The sequence below is a fragment of the Ambystoma mexicanum genome, chromosome 3p (assembly GCF_040938575.1).
Source record: "Ambystoma mexicanum isolate Mex_15411 chromosome 3p, UKY_AmexF1_1, whole genome shotgun sequence".
NCBI classification, from domain to species: Eukaryota; Metazoa; Chordata; class Amphibia; order Caudata; family Ambystomatidae; genus Ambystoma; species Ambystoma mexicanum.
This window is the reverse complement of record NC_090925.1, coordinates 883,125,514-883,138,691: the sequence shown is the minus strand read 5'-3', so window position 1 is coordinate 883,138,691 and position 13,178 is coordinate 883,125,514. Positions and strand designations below refer to the sequence as shown.

Genomic DNA, 13,178 nt, shown 5'->3' with positions numbered 1-13,178 from the left:
GCTTCCCCTTCCCCTCTTAGAGTTCATTTAGTAGATCAGTCTCCCTCCTCTTGTTCTCGCTCCTGCGGGGCGGGCCAGCTCTCCAAGACCCTCCTGGCCAGTTGGGGTTTATATGTTAAGGCTGGAAAGTCACGATCAAATTCGAGGATCGGGTTCCAAATGTTCTGGAAGCGATGGAGAAAGCCTGCCCTGGCCGCAGTCACCTTCTCCACAATGAGTACATCCCACAGTTTCATCCACCACAAGGGCAGGAGCGGGCCCTCCACCGACTTCCATGTACGGGCCACCACTATTCTGCCCGCCAGCAAGCAGTGCGATAAGAGTCTAGCTTTGGGGCCCGTGCGCGGGTAATTCCCCGGAATCGGGGCGCCTAAGAGGATAGGTTCAGGTTCTAGTGGGAGTGTGATGTGCATAACGTCGCTTTTAAACAAAGTTTTTTTCATTGAATTTCACTTGATTGTGTTCACTGACATATATAGGCTAGGTGGTTTTGTTCACTGTCTAGGCAAAATTGTATACCATGCAAACTAGTGTTTTTGCATTCCGGACTGTGAGGAAGTCACAAGCCGAATTCCAAACTTAGGAAGCCAGGCAACCCAGGTTGAGTGGTATAATAATATAAAACAGAGTGGATGCCTTGAAGGAAGATCTTGGAATCCTCCCTGGAACCCCTGGCTTTATTGACCCAGAGTCCGATGCTCAGCTATCCTGGTTTCCACCTAACTTAGTGTTAAGGAAAGCAGGCTTGTGATTAGGCTGAGATCCTTGTTATGACATTTATTGAGCGTGCACCTAGCTTCCGGAAGGAACAGAGCACTTTAAAAGTCATGGGAAAACGTACACACGCAGACATACAAAAGAGAAGGAGCGAACGTGGAAGGGGGTAGGCAGTTGCATCAAGGGATCAAAAAGCAACTGCGGAGAAAACAGGAGGTGGTGGGTCCAGATCGCCGAGTCCCAAGGGGGTGGGGAGTGGGGGGTGCTTGTGTATATGTTAGGGAGACATGGGTGTTAGGAAGTAGCCATTTCTTGAAGAGGAGCATCTTGAGATTGTTCTTAAAAATGTAGGAGCGAAAGGGTGAGTTTCGTGTTGATGGGGAGTTTACAGGTTCTGGGAGCTTAGACTGGCCAGGCCTGTTATATGGTTATTTCATTCCTGCACAAATTGAGTTTACATCTGCACATGTCCCTAACTTCTGGTGGATTGTAGGCTAATCTTCACACGTCTTATCTAAATGTGATGCAAGGCTAAACTTCACAAATCTATCTAAATGTGGGGCATGGCTAATCTTCACCAATACATCTAAATATGTCTAATTGTAATACATTCCCTGCCCCCAAAATACATCTGGGTGCAACGCATTTCATTTGCTGTTAAATCCAGCATGGCATCTGCCCCTTAATAGACATTTAAGTGCAACACATTTCCTTCCACAATTCAGGAAAATGGCTGATCATAATGGCTGACCTCGGAGGGTTACATCATTTAACACAGAAGCTATGTTAGCACAGTTCACAGTAGTAGTATGAGTGGCTGTGTTCTGGAGCACAGTAATGGCTGTACTTCCCTCCCACACCACACTTACCATCACTGTAGGTTGTGCATTTTGAAGATCTAAGCTTCTTACTTGCTGGCACTGATTAAAAGAACATGATGATGATTTTGTGTGGAGGGTTTATTTTTTATAAGACTAAATTCAGCAGTTTCTTTGACATTACACCTGGATTCTTCCATCTGTGAAGCATATTTGATTTTTATTTTTTAACACATTTTCTTTTGGAATTTAGAAAAGAAAACGATAGTTTGTAGAAAGAAGCATCTGAGTTGTGCATCTTTTCATGCTAAATTTAAAGATGTTCAGTATCCTATAAAAGCTATTACTTTCCAAATGCATGTGATGATGCATTGCTAACACCTGATTCCCTTCATGAAATAAACTACGCACTATAACACCACCTAATGAATAAGACAAAAGTCATTTAAGGACAATTGTAGTCTTATTCTGCTCAATAATATAAGCAATGTATCACTTGATATTTTGTTTCTAATGCCAACACCCTCAGCAGAAAAAGAGCATGTAGTTGGCACTCCTGTTGTCTCTGGGCAGAATTGTGTCTGCAAGCATTGACTGTCCTCTTACCCTAAATGGTGTGACAAAAGCATGGTAGAGTGCATGGATGATATGATATGGCATTTATAACGCGCCTATACACAAGTGTTTCAAGGCGCAACAAGGCAAGGGTGGGGAACAAAGAGAGGACGGACACCGATCCTACTAGGCCAGGTGTTATTCAGATCGCGCAAGTGCGTAGGAAGGGGGCAGGGACAGTGCAGTACATGGGAATAGATAATAACAATAAGTAAAGTAACGGCCAGCAAGTGGCTAGTGCATGGGTAAATGCAGACATCAGCTGTCAAAGGGCTGGAAGGGGGACTGAAGGGATACAGAAGCAAGTGCGGGGGTTGCCAGGTGGGTAGTGCAGGTGTGTGACGCTGGCAATGGATGGACCTGGGCCTGAGATCAGAGGGTGTCCAGTTAGCCAGTGCAGTTCCTGTTACAGCCAGGAGGTCAGCAGAGGAGAGAAGTAGAAGTAGAAGGAGGAGGAGGAGAAGCAGCAGAAGCAAAGAGAAAGGTTTTCAGGTGCTTCCGGAGATGGTTCTCCTCAAGTTTAAGGGAGGCAGGGAGGCTGTTCCAGAGGGAGGCACCAGCCGAAGAAAGAGGTCTACCACCGACTCGTTGCTTGGAGAAGCGACTGAGCCTGAGGGAGTTGGAGGTGGATGAGCGAAGAGCTTTAGAAGGAAGATATTTAGGGAGAGAGTTGAAGGTATTTAGGCCCCAGGAGGCCTTGTGGACGATGCAGAGGGTTTTGAACTTAATCCTTACAGCCACTGGGAGCCAGTGCAGAGATTTCAGTCCTGGAGAGATACGATCCCTAGGCTTGAGGCCAAGGACAAGTCTCACAGTCCTGCTCTGGATAAGTTGCAGCGGGCGGAGAGTAGAAGCAGGTAGATTTAGAAAGATGCTGCTGCAATAGTCCAGCCTAGAGAGAACCAGAGCTCTGGAGACAGAGCTTCTGGGGAATGAGAGGAAAGGAAGAATACCTTGGAGAAGGTGCAGCTGGGAGTGTAACTTCTTAGAGACGTCAGAGATGTGAGGGAAGAAGGAGAGTGTGGAATCGAAGATGACCCCTGGGTTTTTAGCCTTGCAGGTGGGAGCAGGAAGAGGGGAAAGAGAGGCTGGCCAGAGAGCTACAGGAAAGGAGGGAGCGGGTGTACCGATGAGGAGAATCAGTCTTACATGCATTAAGGCAGAGGTCATTGGCGGCACACCACTCCTGGATAACAGTCAGAGATGAGGGAAGGAGAGAAGGAGGCCGAAAGTAGCCTGCAAATGAGCTGGGTGTCATCCGCATAGCACTGAAAGTTGGGGCAGAGAGCGGCGATGCGGTGGTTCAGGAGTGCCAGGTATTGGTTGAACAGCCAGGGAGAGATGTTAGACCCCTGGGGAACACCACAGGTAGAGAAAAAGATAGCGGAGAGGAAGGACCCAAGTTGGACCTGGGAGGGTCGGTCAGAGAGGAAAGAAGTCAGCCACGCTAGAGCCTGACCAGTGATGCCCACAGATGGCACGTGTGATACGTCCGCTTACATTGGATGAGGGACACACAGGATTCCTCCGTTTTCTACTTGTATATCTCGAACTCATTGATGATCTGCATTCTAGCTGCTGCCAAGCTCTACTAATCAGTTGCACAAACTCTCAAACTAACCTTCTCAGGGCACCTTAGCAGTTCAGGTATGTGTTTGAGCTGTTAAATTGAGGCTGCTGCATTACAAGCTGCTTTACCAAACATAGATTTACGGTTTCAGGATTTACAACCTGCAGGTATGTTTAAAAGGAATTTTGACTGTGCATTATGTTCAAACAATACCATAGATTACATGTAAAAATGTACAATAAACTAGCATTTGTATGTTTTTTATTTTATTCATGAGAAATCTTTTCGAAATCAATGTCTCTGCTTCGTTTAAACGTTTGGAAAGGAAAATAAGTTTTACTTGCTGGACTTTTTAGGGTGTTTTCACACATTTTAAGATAACAATTGTAACATCACTTGTTTTAATGTGACTAATTAGTGTATGTTTGTATGGTATATTTTGTAAATGGCGCAAGCTGAAATAAAGCATTTACTACTACTTTCCAAATGATAAACTGTGATTTCTATACAACTATGAATTTAAGTGGTATTGGGTAATAATGTCCCCATACATATTTTTCCCGGGAAAAGCCATTGGCGACATTATATATGGTGACATGTATGGGGAAGGGTTGCAGAGATGTCCCCTGTTCCCAAAAAAAAAAAAAAAAAAAACTGGTTGCGATGTGTGTTCCCTGCATGTTCAATGTAATGTCTGCAAAAAACTGACTTTTGTCAGGGGCATTTTTGTTGGGACATTGTTACATGGAACCCTTTAAGCTTGAAATAATAAATGGATTTAGGGAATTGAAAAATGCTAGTGCATTTAGTACAATACCTGCAGAAAAGCCTATACATGTTTTATTGCATACTAGTTGTGAAATTACTGCTGATCTGTAATGAGCAATTAATGTCTTTATTCTTGTATAATATTTTATTATGCTGCAGTTGCAATATCGCAATGATTGTTGCTTGAGCCAGCACAGAACAGGATTTCAGCTGTGACAAGGTTTTTTAAATGGCTTTAGGAGAGGTGGAGAAGCTCTGTAAGAATGACTAGAATAACTCGGTGGGGTCATCGTGATGTGTGCTGTCTGCAGAGAGAGAGGGATCGAATAACTGACATTGGCTATATACTTTAGGAAATGGAAGAGTTTTAGCGATTGTTAGGAAGTGCGAGTTTTGCTGCTGCTTTTAAGCCTAGTTTCCTTGATACAAAAGGCTACCTGGAGTTCATTTTAGTTTCCCATGGGCAACTGCTGGTATACAAGTATATCTATGGAACATTAAGTTTGTGTTTAGGAATGTTTATATAAAACACATTTTAAGGCATAAATGCACTTTTTTTTAAATTAGATGAATGGAATAGTGTAAGAAAATGAATATACATTTTACATTGCAGTTACACTAGATGGGACTTGTTGCGTCATGACGTCCGCAATCATGTTCGCGAATGACTTGAGTTGAATGAATCATTGACCATTGGAAATATGTTTTCAAATTATTTCCAACTAAAATAATGGGAGTTGCAAAGAGAGGATTGTGAATACATCATATGCTTATGATTAGGGGAAAATGAGATGGAATCTTGATCAAATCTTGTATCTGTTTTGAGGATAAGTGGGGAATTGTTAGGGCGTTTATTTTTTTTATGTAGAAATTTAGCTGGGTTGAAAATGGAAGCGATAAGGTTTCTCTGATCGCAGGCTGAGACTCCCAGTGCAAACCTGCGTTCTGAACAAACGGACACATGATTGCACCCGCCCTGCCATCTTTCCACCAGTTTTCGACCACCCTGAGATATGCCAGTGCCCTCCCCCATTCCACACCACTCACTCCTATTAAATGATCCGTCCCCTTCCCGACTGCCTGCGCTTACTTTTTCTGCCCTCTCCAGTCTTCCACTTCTCTGCGCCTCGCCTCCAAGTGAACGTGGAAGACTCGCAGTGCACGGGGCTTGTCTTTTGTTTGTAGGAGCAGCTCAGCTGCCATCCGCACGCACGCAGACGGTAGGTGGCAGTTTAAAAAAGCAAAGTGCTACTAGCAACTCGCAGAATATGCAACTAGTGATTGCTTGTTGCTGCATTAGTGTTTGGGTCATGGTTGGGGGCATTACCCACGAGTGCAAGTTTGAGTTGTATTTTAAAAAGAAAAATAATTGGTCATGATCTGTAAACATTCTATTTAATTGTTCTTGATTACGGATGAGTATTCTGTGTGTGGTTGTTGGTTAAACTCCATTAGTGCTTATGTGGTGGCTTCATGATCGTGTTGGTTTCATGTGTGGTCTGTTCTTGTTGTACATTATGAAGTACAAGTTATATGCAATCGGAACTGTTTTTTTTAATGTATTAATCAGAAGACCTTGCAGCATGCTAAAATAACCATTTGCACTTTGTACAATCTTTTTCGGGAGTACAATTACAAACAGTCTAGGGTATTATACGTATCTGTTAAAGAAAATAGTGTTTGTGAAATATATTGGGTATAATTTTAGCATAATCAACATTCATATTTTTCTTTATTTTTAAATGGTACTCTAGTTTTATGAACATTTTATTTCTGTCTATAAATGGAACACGTTTGCAATATTACACTTTGCAGTTGGTTAAAACAAAATATGCTGTAGTACATTTTGCAAATAAATATGCAGAACATTAAAACACTGACGCTATTTAGAAAGTGATTTGCAAACCGAAAATGTGACACGCTTACTGTATTTAGTAATTTAACATGCATGATTATAAATACATTTAACGTCCCTTTAAAACGTTTTTACTTAATTTCACAGATGTGTATTAAAGCAACGTAAACATGTAGTCCCTTTAACAGTTTTCACTGAATATTTTATACATTTCTTTGTGGGACGCACTTCACTCTAAAATGAAGATCGCCATTGAGTCGTCCAATAAAGCCCATGTTACAATATATGACCGAAAAAAAACAGCAAATTACATATTTTTTTGATTTTCCCTACAAGTTGATTTTTTAAAATCTAGTCCTAAAAAAATCAGTCTCTTCAGAGGTATTGAAGCTTTCTGATCTGGGGGGTGCACTTCCTGTTAAAAGGGAAAATCGAAATTAAACCGACTAGGGTATCACGGTATGCCCCTTTTGAAAAGCAAGCTTTATTTCCTGATCTGGTATTTCTGTTGATATTTGAATTTGCTGATGCGCTCTGTTATGCTGTTGTATAGCTCTGTAAAAGCACACTGATGTGCATCTGTATTGTTGTATAGCTCTGTAAAAGCACACTGATATGCATCTGTATTGTTGTATAGCTCTGTAAAAGCACACTGATATGCATCTGTATTGTTGTATAGCTCTGTAAAAGCACACTGATATGCATCTGTATTGTTGTATAGCTCTGTAAAAGCACACTGATATGCATCTGTATTGTTGTATAGCTCTGTAAAGAGCTCCATGGCTTCTCGAAACCAGGCCCGCACTCAATAAATACCTAAAGTAGTAATATTATTGGGATGATTTCTACACAGATTTAAAGTTGGCCCGCTCTCCCCGGAATCTCTCAGAATTCCAGGGCATTGCGGTCGGTATGGAAGACCTTAACTTTGATGTCTGGAGAGCAATCTCTAGATGGAACGGGACTTTAGCAAAGTTTCACATGTATACAGTACAGATTCGTGGATCTATTTTAATAGTGTCTCCAGGGACTGGTGTGTGGTCTGATCTGAAATGTGTCCAAAGTAGAAGCATTCTCCCATGGCAGCTAAACTCGCTCAATTGGCATGGGTAACTTCCTAGCAAATGTCCCAAATAGAAATTGTAAGATGCTATAGCGATCGTGAATAGCCATCACTAATTATTCATCAATATTTCCACAAAACCTCCAGGATGAAGGGAGAACTGGAACAAAACACACTTCCAGCAGTAGATCGAACAACAAAAAGCAACAGCGATGTCCCAAACTGAAGATCCAGTGCAGTGATGACCTTGCAGCACCTCCTGCACTTATACAGGAACTCGCAGCCAAGCGGAAGATCATGGCTGTAAACTGAGATACAGCAGTAAAATGGCCCAGAAACAGTCCCAAAGTGGAGGGCTAAGCATATGTAATTAGCTGTAGTCTCCAAGAAATCCGAACTGGATTTCTGGCAGCAAAACACCCAAACCAGGATAAGGCAAAGCCACTGCACTTAGCAAGTATTGCCAAGTGAAGGCTTTAAAGTCTGTGGTCGTCGGTGGGAAAACTCCTTCAGCAGGTCTGCATACCTGCCACCTCCAAGTACCACGAACAGCCTAGAGAGAAAGACACAGCAAAGTTGCTTTCAAAAACAACCCATGCAACTGGCAAATGAGGTGGATATCTCCTATGTGTCGACAGCAAGGTGATGGATCTTGCCATTAATTTAAAGAACAGTATTTCTACAAATATATAAGATCTTCTGGTAAATTCTTCAACATGTATGAGTGAAGAAATGTAAAGTAATTGTCACCTATGAATGGAGTGAGAACATTTAAAACCACGTATTTTTGGAACAAAAACGAAAATTGTTAGTAGTTCAACATACAACAGCAAAGCAATTTACAACAATTATGTACAAATGTGGCAGAATGAAACAATTCGGTTCTAAGCCCCCCCCCCCCCGGGAGGGGCACAGTCAATGAACGAGGCAAGTACTGAGAACTAGACCAGTACATTCAAAGATGGAGTCAGCCATAAACACCTAAAACAAGAGAGATGTGTTGGACCAGACGGTGCGTGTTATAAAATGCTCCGGGAACGCGACTGCGTTTCAATCAACAGACACCATCACGTTTAATAGCAGCTGGGCTAGGTCTTCTGAAAGGGAGACACAGCTACAACACGGGTAAGTGTATAGTTAATATACAACAGAAATGGGCAATTGTCATAATCATTGGGAATGGCATCTGTTAGCCATACAATGAATCAGTGTGCGCGTCGGCCAATTTGGCTTCTGTGCAGAAACGAGCAACAAGGTGGCCATTGATTTTGGTTATGATGTCTTTTTAGGTGACGGTCACTCCGTCCCTTTTGAAGATCACCCATCTTTGTTCATAGAAGAAACTAAGGTCAGTAAAAATAAAAATTCTTGTTAGGAAATACGATGTAACAATCACAATTGAAACAAGACAGTGATCTTGTTTCAGACCACACTGCAAAATACGCGGAGATAAGAAATAGAAAGTTCTCTCCTGAATACGACAAAAGGCCAGTGGAAAGCTTGTGAATATTAATGTTGGCAGACTTAGGCCATGTAGGGTTCTCCAACTTATTTTATTTTTGTATGTTTTTTTGTAGAATTAATTTAACAAAGATAGGTTAGCGAATAGATTGGATCTTTGGCTATAGACAATCACTTTCTGTCCTTATGAAAGCTAGAAGAGAAACCACCAGAAATCACAAAGGATGGGCGGATCTCGAGGAAAAAGGCCCGAAACGCTATGTCTTGACACTTGTTTTAAATGCATCTTGTGATGAATGAAATAAGACATCGGGATATCAGAAACCAGTAATCCCAAGAGAAATGCGTGTGTTCTGTATTATAAAAATAGAGTGAGAGTTTATAAACAGAGTGTGGGTCTAGTGACCAGAACGCAGTGGGCTCATGAATACCTCACTCAAGAATTCTAAAAATTCAAAATCGAACGTCACTGAGAAAACCCCCGAATTCCCTATGTTATCCTGTGCGAACAAGAATGAAAAACATTTCAAACTGTACTGTATTTGCGCATATGGCACTTATCCGCCTATTCACACTACTTGCACTTTAGAATCTTAAATGTGTATGTCTTGTGAGTTGTTTTATTAGATGTGTGTCTGATAAAAAGAAAACTTTACATTTTATATTTTCGTATATGAAAGCATCTCTAACACAGTTATTCAAGTGACTGTATATGCGTTTATAGGCTGCTTATGAAATGTAGGAGGAGGGGGTAGCTTGTGGTGTCATAGCATTATAAGGTGTTTAAGCCCTGTTGTGTCACAAGTTCCACTTCATTTTTTGTTAACAGGGATTGGCCTGTTAAAACCGTGTTTACAGCACCACCAAAGAATGCCCCTGCAGTCCTCCCTCCCAAAGAGCACCTATGAGTCTTTTTTATTCGGATAAAATCAATGAATATAGATTCACCACAAGTTATCATTTTCATGAAAGAAGCTTAAAACAAAATAGACATCCGGTAACAACAGTTCATATTCATAAATATGCAACAAATGTTAGAGCTACTAAAACTACTGTAAATAATTGATTCAAATAGTAATGAATTGATTAGCCAGCATTTTATAAAACTAACGTATATTATACATACATGGTCATCCTGTCCTGTAATACAAAAACAAGTAGGCATACAGTTCTCAGACTAGATTTCACAAGTTGAATGTAACCCAAATCTGACTTTTGAAGCTGTTTTTATAAACTGCAAAAGGGACCAAGTACAACTGGGCGATGTTGCCCCCAACAAAATAATGCAGGTCTGCATTGCCGAAAAATTCAGAAGGAGCAAACCGTTTTTACAGTACTATTCCTTAAAAATGTGTACCTGGGACAAAAAAAGAACAAAATGCATAATTGTTTCTAGAACATTAGAACAAAAAGGCCAAAAGCCATAGTTGGCACAGGGGTCATTCCAAGGTTCCTTCACCGTATTCAATTTCATACTGTTAAAACTCAATTCCATTATAAGCAGGAGAGCCCGGGAAAAGGACCACGTGAGATAGGTTTGTCTTGAATTAGGCACTGCAAAGATTTCATGATGGATATTGGTTAGTTTCTTCAATTAAGGATCATCACTAGTTTTCAGGAAGTTTTAATATTAAGAATATCCTTCTTATTTAATTGTTTAAAAAAGACAAATCCATGCTCTAAATGCTGGCCATTAATGGATTGAAAGAAATGCATGACAAGGTAGAGCCAAAGGACGCTGTGAGCCCGATCACTTTTCTAAATGTAATTTTTCTCTCTGATAATTGAACCTCACCATTCGAGAAAACGGAGTTCATTTGGTGCACAGTGAAAATGGTCCTCAAGGAAACGTAACGCCCAATTGACTGGCATGAAAGAATTTGTGCCGACAGAGGGAGGCCCAATAATCGTTGGCAAAACCCATTTTACAATTTTTACAAGGTACTCCCACTATCATATACTGGAACCATAGAGAGACGCTGAACAAACCTTTGCAGTGTGGGCCCGAATCATATGTTCAATAGGGTATGCCAGATTTAATTACTGGCAAAAGTAAATGTCACCAGTGGCTTGATTCATTCCAAGTGCTTGTTTATCAATGTAGCGTAAGGGGCCAAGGTTATGAGAAAATCTAATTCCCAGATATCCTTAAGTATAAACAAAAGGTATGGGACTAGTAGCAGTTTTACTCTACTAGACCCAGAGCTTTATTTTTTTTATTTGAATTAAAAGTGCATATTGGCTTCAATTGACAAATGCCCAGTAGTAGTTGGGGTTTGGGTGTCCATGCCATCAAAACACTTTTGTCGGCATATACCAAGATTGGAATATTCTCGTCCTGCATCTTGGTATTGTCAGCCTGTCGCGTAGTATTGAATATGGGAATATAAATGATTTGCGAGTAAGTTAAAAAAAAATAGCACTGGGGCCAAAACATAACCTTGTCTGACTTTGCGGTCTATACTGAAAGGATTGTTACAGTTCTGAAGGTGAAGTTACTGAACAGTGGTTCTACTTTTGTGAAGTGAGATTAAAATCTGCAAAATAGTTAAGGATGATCCTAACTTAGCCAAAATATTCCATAAATGGTCTATTTTACAGTGTCTTATGCGGTGGCCAAGTCCATGTATGCACAACCAGTTGGCACACAGCTCACTTTGTAAAGTGAGATGTGTTCCAGCTGTTTTTGTAAAACTGGAGATATTTCACAAAATTATTTCATAATTTAAAATCCAATATACAGTTTTCCTCAATGCATTTAGAAAGCAATTAAGAGCTGTCTAATATTGTGATTGGCCGATAATCTTTTTCAGAGAAGCTATTTGAATGAACCAGGTCATTAAAAAGAAGTCCGCAGTTGTGTTAAGACCTCACCCGGGGCTTTATATAAATGAAGTAGGTCTGCGGTTTTTATTATTTTTTATTGATGGAATCTTTTTTTTCCTCAAATGTTTCTACTCTATATTTCGGCAAATGTAGATGTTAATTTGTGGTTAGGACATATTGGTGTGTGTATATGTATGGTAGTAGCGGAGTGGGGAGTGTGAGGGTTCTCCCCCCACTTTCTATAAAAGAAGTTGAGCTAAAGATACTGTTCAAAAAATAATCAAAACATATATATTAGTGCATAAACAACCATATACATCAGATGGTATGTTTTACAGACCTGGCTTCTTCTTTGCCATCATGGAGTTTATTGCATTTAAAACCTCAATATTAGTAAACATGAGGGCACTATTTAATGTCTTATTAAGGGACTGCCTACATATCCTAATCTAGAATGCGTATTAAAACATGTGAGATTGATAGACAAAGCTTACATTGGCATGCTGCTCTGTATACAAGAAAGAAAAATAATCTTGCCAGTCCTCTGTTGGAATATTAGTTCTAACTTTATTGTGAATATTCTAACATTATTCCGATTTATTCCGGCAGTAAGGTTATACAACTCAAGACCCAACACCCTTCACCCCTTCTTGGATTTAGACCACAATTCATCTGCTCATACTTTCGTTTATCTGGCTTATGTGTCCTTTCAGTTTCTCAAGGATTGGTCCTGAGCTGCAGCAACTCTTGCTTAACTGCCCTTCAAACGGTCTAGTGGCCTACATGTATGTACTCCAGCTCCCCCAAAACCATTCTTGGGAACTTATTGGGACAGTCTGTCGCCACCTTTTTTGGTGAACTTTCCCATCTTCCTCTAGGTGTATCAGCAACATGAGCCCCAAATGCACTTCGATGCAGAAGGGTAACCAGGTGTCCAAAACCTGCTGGATACACATGGCGCTACACAAGACTGCCACCTTACTCTGGTTTAATTGAACAAACCTCTGCTCAGGAGGATAACCTGGAATCCCACAGATGCATTCGCTGTGTCACCTACAGAAAGCAGTGACCGTTGCCTGCATACTATTCAATTCTGCTTGAAATAACGGAGGAGAATAATTCTGTAAGTGGGTGTTCTCACCCAACCTCTCCATGGAGCTTGCAGGGAATCCAGTGATGTTAGCGAAAAAAAATAGTTTTCAGCATTGTTTTAAAGAAACAGCATGCAGTCGCAAGGCTACAATGTTAACTATTGCCAGGAGAGTTTGTACCTATAAGTCTTTAGCAACCAGCTAGGTGATTTGAATAACCCAAATGTCATCCTGTTGAGTGATCTTCATGATCTACCTGTCACAAATCACAAACGTCCTTCCTCGGATGGACCACTAATGCAGCAACAACATGCGTTCAAACACCTGCTTATTGGACACCTTGTTGGCAATAAGTTCATAACCCCCTTTTTGGATTGCTATGAAAAACTATACA

At 40.9% G+C, this 13,178-nt stretch overlaps 1 protein-coding gene across 1 annotated transcript in view; it reads left to right on the top strand.

The window, feature by feature from the left end:
• Positions 1-13,178, top strand: part of LOC138579638 (uncharacterized) — a 600,935-nt gene that overhangs the window by 539,225 nt on the left and 48,532 nt on the right. The gene's annotated exons all lie outside the window — the stretch shown is intronic.